Genomic DNA, 8,750 nt, shown 5'->3' with positions numbered 1-8,750 from the left:
CCTTGGGGTCTTCGGGTCTCCCACCCTGGCCTCAGAGCTGCTGGCGTGAGGAGGGGGCATCTGGATGTGTGTTCATTTGCAGAGAGAGGAAGTCAGTTCAGTTCTGGATGCGTTTCTGAGGACCTACTATGCATCAGGCAGAATCCCAGGTGCTGGGAATAACGAACTCAGTGTTAGCCCTCAGGTAACTTAAAATGACCCGAAGGAGGCGGAGACAGGGGCGATTCCAGCACTTCTTCAGCGAGGTCAGGGGCTGGGTGGGAAAGGGGCGTCCGTGGGAAGGCAGACTGTATGTGTGAGTGCTTGGTGGTTTGTTTGTTTTTATTTTTAGAAACGAATGACAAGTAAAAGACGGTTTCCTTTTTGAATCACTGCCCAGCCACTCAGGAGGGGAAAAGAGAGAGGAGCAGGAGGGGGGTTGGGACTTCCCTAATGCCCTGGAGTGGACCTGGGGGCTCCTGCCTGCTGACGAAAGGGCTGTCGGGGCAGGAGCTCTCTGAAAACCACAGAACCAGCCCTTAGGGGACGGAGGGACCTCGGGCGGTCACTTAGCCCAGGGAGGTTGCCTGGGCGAGTCCACCTTGCCTGCATATCCAGATCTACTTACCTGTATCTCTCTTCCTGTCTCCTGTCCTTGGCCATGTGAACCAGCAAGTCCGCCTGCGGGCCTTTGCATGGGCTATTGATTCTTTAAAAAACTTTTTTTTTGGTTGTTTATTTTTGAGAGGGAGAAAGGCAGAGTGCGAGCGGGGGAGGGGCAGAGAGAGAGAGGGAGACGCAGAATCCGAAGCAGGCTCCAGGCTCTGAGCTGTCAGCACAGAGCCCGACGTGGGGCTTGAACCCACAGACCGCGAGATCATGACCTGAATCAAAGTCGGATGCTTAACGGGCTGAGCCTCCCAGACACCCCGCATGTGCTGTCGATTCTGCTTGGATCCCGTCCTGCCCGAGCTGGGCAAAGTCTAACTTGTCTTTTTGTTTTCAGCTTAGATATCACCTCCTTGGGGAAGCCTTTCTTTTACCCACCACTTCCCATCCCCTGCTGAGTTAATTAAATACCCGTTTCTGTAATTGCCCAACACCGAGCTCACCCCTGTTGTTACACTTTTTCATACTCCATTGTAATTGCTTGTCTGCCCGTAATTGCCCCACTAATCCATGAGAGCTCCTGGCTGGCTGGGAAGGCTTAATTCCTGGAATTATCTCCGTGGCCACATGCTTGGCACATCATAGGTGCTCAGCAGCTAGTTCTTGAAAGAATGAGTATTCTCACTTTACAGCAGAGACTACAGGAGCTCAGAGAGGTTCATTGCCTTGCCCAAAGCCACACAGCTTTGAGAGACTGAGAAGAGACTGGAGCCCATAGTCTGAGCCATAGTCCACGTTCTCTCTGCCCAGAATCATAGACGTGTAAAAAAGTCACCCTTGTTTGGAGATGCCCACCTTCCTTCTAGGGGAACTTTATGCTGTCTCCCGTGTTTGTCTCTAGGTGATGTAATGGTCAATGTACTCTTTGTGTTCTTAAAACAAACAAAAAGGGTTTGTGAGAGTGAGTTAGTGCCCTTTTTTTCTGATTTCTAGGATTTTTCCTAAGGCCCTAAACATTTTCCCAAGTGAACAACGTATTTCCATTTTCTATTTTGTAAATCTGGTCAAAAAACTTGAAAGAAAGGAAAAAACAACCTTTATGTAACTGGAAGGCATAGCGAGAAGAGTCAGAAGAACTGTAGACGTGGGGTGTGTGCGTGTGTGTGCGCGCACACACAGGAGCCCCTGTGGGGTGTAGACAGAGCTTGGGACAGAGCTTGTGAGTATGCTTATGTGGTTCTTAAATTAAATCTCCTCTTTCTTTGGCCACCAACAGTTCTGTGATTATGATTTAAAAGGGGATTTGGGGCACCTGGGTGGCTCAGTCGGTTGGGCGTCTGACTTCAGCTCAGGTCACAATCTCACGGTTCATGGGTTCGAGCCCCGCGTTGGGCTCTGTGCTAACAGAGCCTGGAGCCTGTTTCAGATTCTGTGTCTCCCTCTCTCTGACCCTCCCCTGCTCATGCTCGCTCGCTCTCTCTCTCTTTTTCTCTCTCTCAGAAATAATAAAACAGTAAAAAAAATTTTTTTAAGGGTGGCTCAGTTAGTTGGGTATCTGACTTCCACTCAGGGCATGATCTCACAGTCCGTGGGTTTGAGCCCCATGTCGGGCTCTGTGCTGACAGCTCAGAGCCTGGAGCCTCCTTTGGATTCTGTGTCTCCTTCTCTCTGCCCCTCCAATGCTCATGCTCTGTCTCTGAAAAATACATTTAAAAAGGGATTTTAAGAGCCTTGCTGGCTCAGTCAGTGGAGCAGGTGACTCTTGATCTCGGGGTCATGAGTTCAAGCCCTGTGTTGGGCGTAGAGGTTACTTACAAAAATAAAATTAAAAATTAAAGAAATCAAAAGGAATTTTAAACCATACTCATGCCACAGGGGCACAGGACAAGCAGACGCATGTGGGGGCACAAGCGGAGAGAGAGCAGGGGAGTGCAGGTGCTTGACATGCCCAACACAATTGGACTCAGCCCCAAACCTTTTGTGAGTAAAGTGAGGCTGGTGGAGTGGCTTCCTGTAGTTCATCACCCGCCTAAAAGCAAAGAGAAAACACTAAGGCAGCTAAAGATTTAATCAAAATAAAGGCCAGTAAAGGGCATTTGTGTCCCTTCTGTACAACAATGAGAATGTTTAGATGCCGCAGACCCTGCTCCGACCTACGCTCTAGATGCTGGCGACTGTGTTCCGTGAGATACCGTTTGACTTTGGTTTTGCGAAAACTCCCTTTGATTCGTAAGTTTTTGCCGCTGTGAGAGATGCTGAGGGTGACAAGGCTGGTGTTTTGGGCAAGTTTGTTTTCCTTTCTCAGCCTTCAAAAAACCTAAAACAGGAAGTGATTCAGGGATAGAATGATTCAGACCGGTTCAAACTCAAGTTGAGCTGAGCATTTTTGCTGGGGCCCAAATGCTCCTGTTGTTAAGTCAGACTTCTAGCCTCCTTTAACTTAGAATTCTGATTTGAAAGGACAGCCTGGCCCCACACTCTGTCCCCAGAACCTCACAGGCTAGCCACACTCTCCCTCAGCCAGAGGATTTTGGTTTGGGTCTTTGCTCTGTAACCGTCAGCAAGTTACTTAACGTCGCTGAACCTCCATTTCTTTATTTGTAATACACACAACTATTTTAAAGATTTTTTTTTTTAATTTTTTTTTATTTATTTCTAGGAGAGCGAGAGAGACAGCGTGAGCAGGGGAGGGTCAGAGAGAGAGGGAGTCACAGACTCTGAAACAGGCTCCAGGCTCTGAGCTGGCAGTCAGCACAGAGCCCGACGCGGGGCTCGAACCCACGAACCGCGAGATCATGACCTAAGCGAAAGTCGGACGCTTAACCGACGAAGCCACCCAGGCGCCCTGTACACACAACTATTTTAAACACTAAATGAGAAAAATGTTTGTGAAATATGCTCTGTTTGGTCTGTGGAAATGGAATTGGGAGTGGTTAGTCACAGACTGTGGCTGTAGTATGGGAAAAAATAATAGTGTCTAGGACTTACTGGGGGCTTATCTTGTGCTCGGGTCCATTGTCCCGTGCTTAATCCTTGCTGTAATTCTGTTTTACAGGAGAAGAAATTGAGGCCTGGAGTTTGAGTAATTCGTTCAAGGTTACCAAGTGGGTAAGTAACAGCCGGATGTGACCATGGCCATCTGCTTCTGAGTTTATGCTCTTAACCACTTCGCTATGAAGAAAAATTAAAGTGGATGGAAATACTAGGCCGGGACATGGATTTTAGTTCCGTAGAAATAAGAACCTGCCACCTCTATTGAAATTAGAATCCATGTGCTTTCTTTCAGTCACTCCGCAAATATTTATTAAGACCCTACACGGTTATCAGGTGAAATTATTAATTTAAATAAGAACTTTGGAGAGAAGGGGCACCTGGGTAGCTCAGTTGGTTGAGCATCCTGTTCTTGGTTTTGGCTCAGGCTGTGATCTTGCGATTTGTGGGATTGAGCCCCATGTCGGGCTCTGTGGTGACAGGGTAGAGCCTGCTTGGACTCTCTCTCTCTGTCCCTCCCCTGCTGTCTTTCAGAATAAATAAATAAAACTTAAAGAAGACACTCTCAGCCACTTGTCATCAGTAACAATAGTAATAGTTGACAGCCACTGAATACTGTTGAATAGCAGACACTGTGCCAAGAGCTTTGAATTGTCTTGTTTAAATTTCAAAAGAAACTTGAGGTTCAAAGAAGAGACGTAACTTGCTCAAGTTCACTCCAATAGCAAAAGTTGACTTAGTCCATTTGGGCTCCTGTAACAGAATACCACAGACTGGGGGGCATTAAATAACAGAAACTTAATTCTCACAGTTCTGGAGGCTGACAAGTCCAAGGTCAAGGTGTCGGCAGATGTGATGTCTGGTGAGGGCCCCACCTCCTCATTCACAGATGGCCATTCTTTTGCTAGAACCTCACATGGCAGAAATGGTGAGGGAACTCTCTGGGGTCTCTTTTATCAGGGTGCTAATCCCGTTCCTGAGGGCTCCCTCCTCAGGACCTAATCACTCCCGAAGGCCCCACCTCCTAACACTGTCATGATGGAGGTTAGGTTTCCACATAGGAATTTGGTGGGGACACAAACAGTCCATGGCAGGGGTAGAGCCAGCATTCGCATCCAAGTGGTCTGGCTGGAGAGCCAGTGCTCTTATCTGCTGGGAGGCCACTCATGGAAAAGCAGCTTGGGACACCTGGCTGGCTCAGTTGGTTAAGTGTTCGACTCTTGATTTCAGCTCAGGTCATGATCTTGCAGTTTTGTGAGTTCAAGCCCTGCCTGGGCTCTATGCTGATAGCATGGAGCGTGCTTCAGACTCTCCCCTCTTTCTCTGCCCCTACCCTGCTCACACTCTCTCTGTCTCTCTCAAAATAAATAAAATAAACATAAGAAAAAAAGAGAAGAAAAGAAAAAAGAGAAGAAAAGAAAAGAAAAGGAAAAGTGAACTTGGTGAGCCTGGGTACCTGCCTTTCTCGCCAGGCATTGCCTTTTATGCCTCTTCTTTCCCTTGTCTTCCTGGCATCCTTACTGCCCTGTGTTTGGCTGACAGTCCCTAGAGATCTTTAGGCGTAGACTGGAGATCAGATGGTAGGATGCCATGTAGCAGTCTCTCATGCACGCTTATAACTTTTATTTTAATTGAGGTATAACTTACATACTGTAAAATGGGAAAATCTATTTTTTTAAGATTTTTAAAAATGTTTATTTATTATGAGAGAGACAGAGAGAGTGTGTGCATGTGTGCCAGCAGGGGAGGGGTGGAGAGAGATAGAATCCCAAGGAGGCTTCATGCTGTCAGCACAGAGCCTGATGCAGGGCTTGATTCAGGAATTGTGAGATCATGACCTGAACTGAAATCAAGAGTTGGATGCTTAATTGACTGAACCACCCAGAAGCCCCTTTAAGATTTTTAAAAATATTTTATTTTTAAGTAATCTCTACATCCAACATGGGGCTCAAGCTTACAACCCCAAGATCAAGAGTAGCATGCTCTGCTGACTGAGCCAGCCAGGTGCCCCAAGATTTTTATATTTTTATAGGGGCGCCTGGGTGGCTCAGTCGATTAAACGTCTGACTTTGGCTCAGGTCATGGTCTTGTGGTTTGTGGGTTCAAGCTCCGCATCAGGTTCTGTGCTGACAGCTCAGAGCCCGGAGCCTGTTTTAGATTCTGTGTCTCCCTCTCTCGGCCCCTCCCCCGCTCATGCTCTGTCTCTCTCTCTCTCTCTCTCTCAAAAATAAGATAAATAAACTTTATAGTTTATTTATTTTTGAGACACAGAGAGAGAGCAAGTGAGTGAGTGGGGGAGGGACCAAGAGAGAGGTAGAGAGAGCCCCACAGAGCCTGACGCGGGACTCGAACCCATGAACTGTGAGATCATGACCTGAGCCAAAATCAAGAGTCAGATGCTTGACTTAAAATCCCCCAAGATTTTAATTTTAAGTAATCTCTATGCCCAATGTGGGGTTTGAACTTAAAAACCCAAAATAAAGCATCACATGCTCTACCAACTGGGCCAGCCAGATGCCCCTTTATGAATTCTTAATATGCCACCCCCTCTTGTCCCCACCCAGACAGGGCATTCAGGATTAACATCTCTCCAGGCCATTCTGTCATGCCCCTTCACAGTGAGTCCTGCCCAGGGCTAACCACAGTTCTGACTTATAGAAGTCCTGTATCCATCATATCATAGATTCCTGCTTCAGACTTACCCAGATCCAAATATACTTGCTCAACAAAAACAAAGTACAGATAAAAATGACACTTTAAATAGCGTGGGCGATCCTGTCATTCCACCCAACAGGCGTCTCTCTCTTGGAGTGAGTGTGAATGAGACACAGAGCTGCTGTTCCTTCTGTCACTCTTTGTTCCTATGGCTTTTTGGAGTATGAGCATCTTATGCCATCAAGTGTGCTTCTTATATTTATAGGTTTCAATCATCCTACAACACAGCCCTGAAATCCAAGCCAGCTCTTTCTTTCTGGTGCTCAACCCAAAAGACCAAATCCAGTGTTGAAGGGCCATAGCCTGTGTTGTTGGATCTATGTTGGGAAGTGGTTGGTTTGTCAGTCTCCCTTGTGAAGCCTTATTATGGGATGTTTAAGGAGAATTTTGACTCCTTTCATTTTCATCTCTATGCTGATTTTGGAAGCTAACCCTTGAGTAAGCTGCCATGGTACTGTGCACAGAACTCAGGGGTAGGTGGTTATGTTAGACTTGGAGACCTAGAATGCTCTGCCAGCATGGTGGACCCTGCTCATTTGTGTATCTTTCCTGATATGGGCACAGAGTGGGCTGAGATATAAGAATTGTATCTAGGGGAGCTCATCAGAAAGGGAAGTCCTCAAGTATCAGAAATGAAGAGAGAAGATTAAGCCAAATGGTTATGTGGGCTGAAGTCATGACAGCTTGTGGGGCATTGTACCCAGGAATGGGCCATGGAATCTGAGCATTAAGATTTAAATGTCTCAGTGGGTCTAGAAACGAGATTTGGGTCCATTGTGAAACTGAGCACTTGAGAGCCTTTTTAAAAAATGTTTATTTAGAGAGAATGGCAGAGAGAGAATCCCAAGCAGGCTCCACACTGTCAGCACAGGGCCTGATGTAGGGCTCGATCTCACGAACCATGAGATCATGACCTGAGCTGAAACCAATAGTCAGATGCTCAACCGACTGAGCTACCCAGGCACCCTGAACACTTGGGAGGGAGCCTTAAATATCACATTTCTTCATGTAGAGGGGCTAGAAAAACTCCATTTGGAGAAATAGAGAGGCAGCTTGCCTTGAGTGGAACCAGTCACCAGCAAGAAATTAAAAACCATATGTAGTTATAGAATCTATATTTTTATTGTGTCTTAGATTATGAGACCCCTCCAGCTGAGAAATGAACATAATAACTGGCCTAGTGCCATGGAAATTCCTAGCACAAACACAAATCACCCAGGATATTCAACAACCCAGACCTAACAGAACTCCCACAGAAAGAACTACTTCTGAGGACAACTTCACAATTAAATAATATGAGCTATGCAGGAAATGAACTGCTTCAAGTTGGAAGTAATAGAACCATCTAAAAGAGACTATAAAACAGCATATTTAGAATAATTAATGACTACAAATGATCTAAAAGAAGTAAAGAAAGATGGAAAAGAATAGGTTGATTTGAAAGGCAGCCAAATTCACTGGAAACACAGTCACTGAAATTAAAATCCAAGAAAAGGATTAACAGACAGATGAGACATAGCCAAAGAAATAGTTGGTGAGCTAGAAGACAGTGGTAACAGTTTACACTTGTTGAGTCCTTAGTATGTGCTAGATGTTGTTGCGAATACGTACACGAAGTCATTTCATCCTGAGAACAAAATCTGTATTTTATGGTTGAGGAAGCCAGTGCATGATGGTTTATGCTGCCTGCTCAAGGTTGCGCAGCTGGTAAGGATGGAGCTGGGATTTGACCCTGAGCTGTCTTGCGTGGACTGGAGTCTGTGTGTGTAATTATAACACTGTAGACTGTCCTCAAAAATAAGCACTGAACAATAGAGATGCGAATGTGCAAGAATGGTAAGAAGGCATAGAAGAGAAAATACGAGGGTATTGTGTATGCCTCACCGTGGGCTGGGGAAAGGCAGTATTCAAAGACATAATGACAAAAGAGACACAATGATTAGATGTCCCTTCAGATCTTCTCCAGTCCTTAGGTTCCAAGAATCTGTGACCAAGTCACAAGAATCTGTGGCCCTCTTGCTAGTGGAAATATTCAAAGACAGAGGGCTGAGGCCCGGTTTCCACTGTAGTATGTAGGCATCGATGTGCTGATATGTTTGACAAACGTCTCTCTGGGGGAAAAAAAGAAGCCTTGCTTTATAGCGTTTGCTGATTTCTATGGTACAAATACTTCCCATGACCAGTTTCAAGCTACCAGCCTGAGGTCTCTGAACCCAGAATCAGGAAGAAAGATACCCAGTCCGCTCTCCTGAGCCAGTGTGAGCTGGTTTCAGCACACCAGTGGCTCTGATGTGCGTTCTGTTTTTACACTGGGATTTCTAGGTTGTGCATCCTGGGTGGAACTTACAGGAAGTAGTAATGTCATGTGTTATATCACAGGAGCAGGGAGAGCCAATGGGTCAAACGTGGCGCTCTGGCACCCTTTCGTCCCTTGTATTTAAAAAAAAAAAAAAAAA

General features: G+C 46.0%; 1 protein-coding gene across 3 annotated transcripts in view; it reads left to right on the top strand.

The window, feature by feature from the left end:
* Positions 1-3,637: 3,637 nt before the first annotated feature.
* CYRIB (CYFIP related Rac1 interactor B) overlaps positions 3,638-8,750 on the top strand; it is a 101,349-nt gene continuing 96,236 nt past the window's right edge. For all 3 annotated transcript variants that reach the window (XM_077749989.1, XM_077749995.1, XM_077749992.1), the window contains exon 1: positions 3,638-3,696. The gene's annotated coding sequence lies outside the window, so the exon portion shown is untranslated. The remainder of the gene's footprint in view (positions 3,697-8,750) is intronic.

The sequence above is a fragment of the Crocuta crocuta genome, unplaced genomic scaffold (assembly GCF_008692635.1).
Source record: "Crocuta crocuta isolate KB4526 unplaced genomic scaffold, BGI_CrCroc_1.0 scaffold119, whole genome shotgun sequence".
NCBI lineage: Eukaryota > Metazoa > Chordata > Mammalia > Carnivora > Hyaenidae > Crocuta > Crocuta crocuta.
This window is presented reverse-complemented; position numbering and strand designations above follow the sequence as displayed.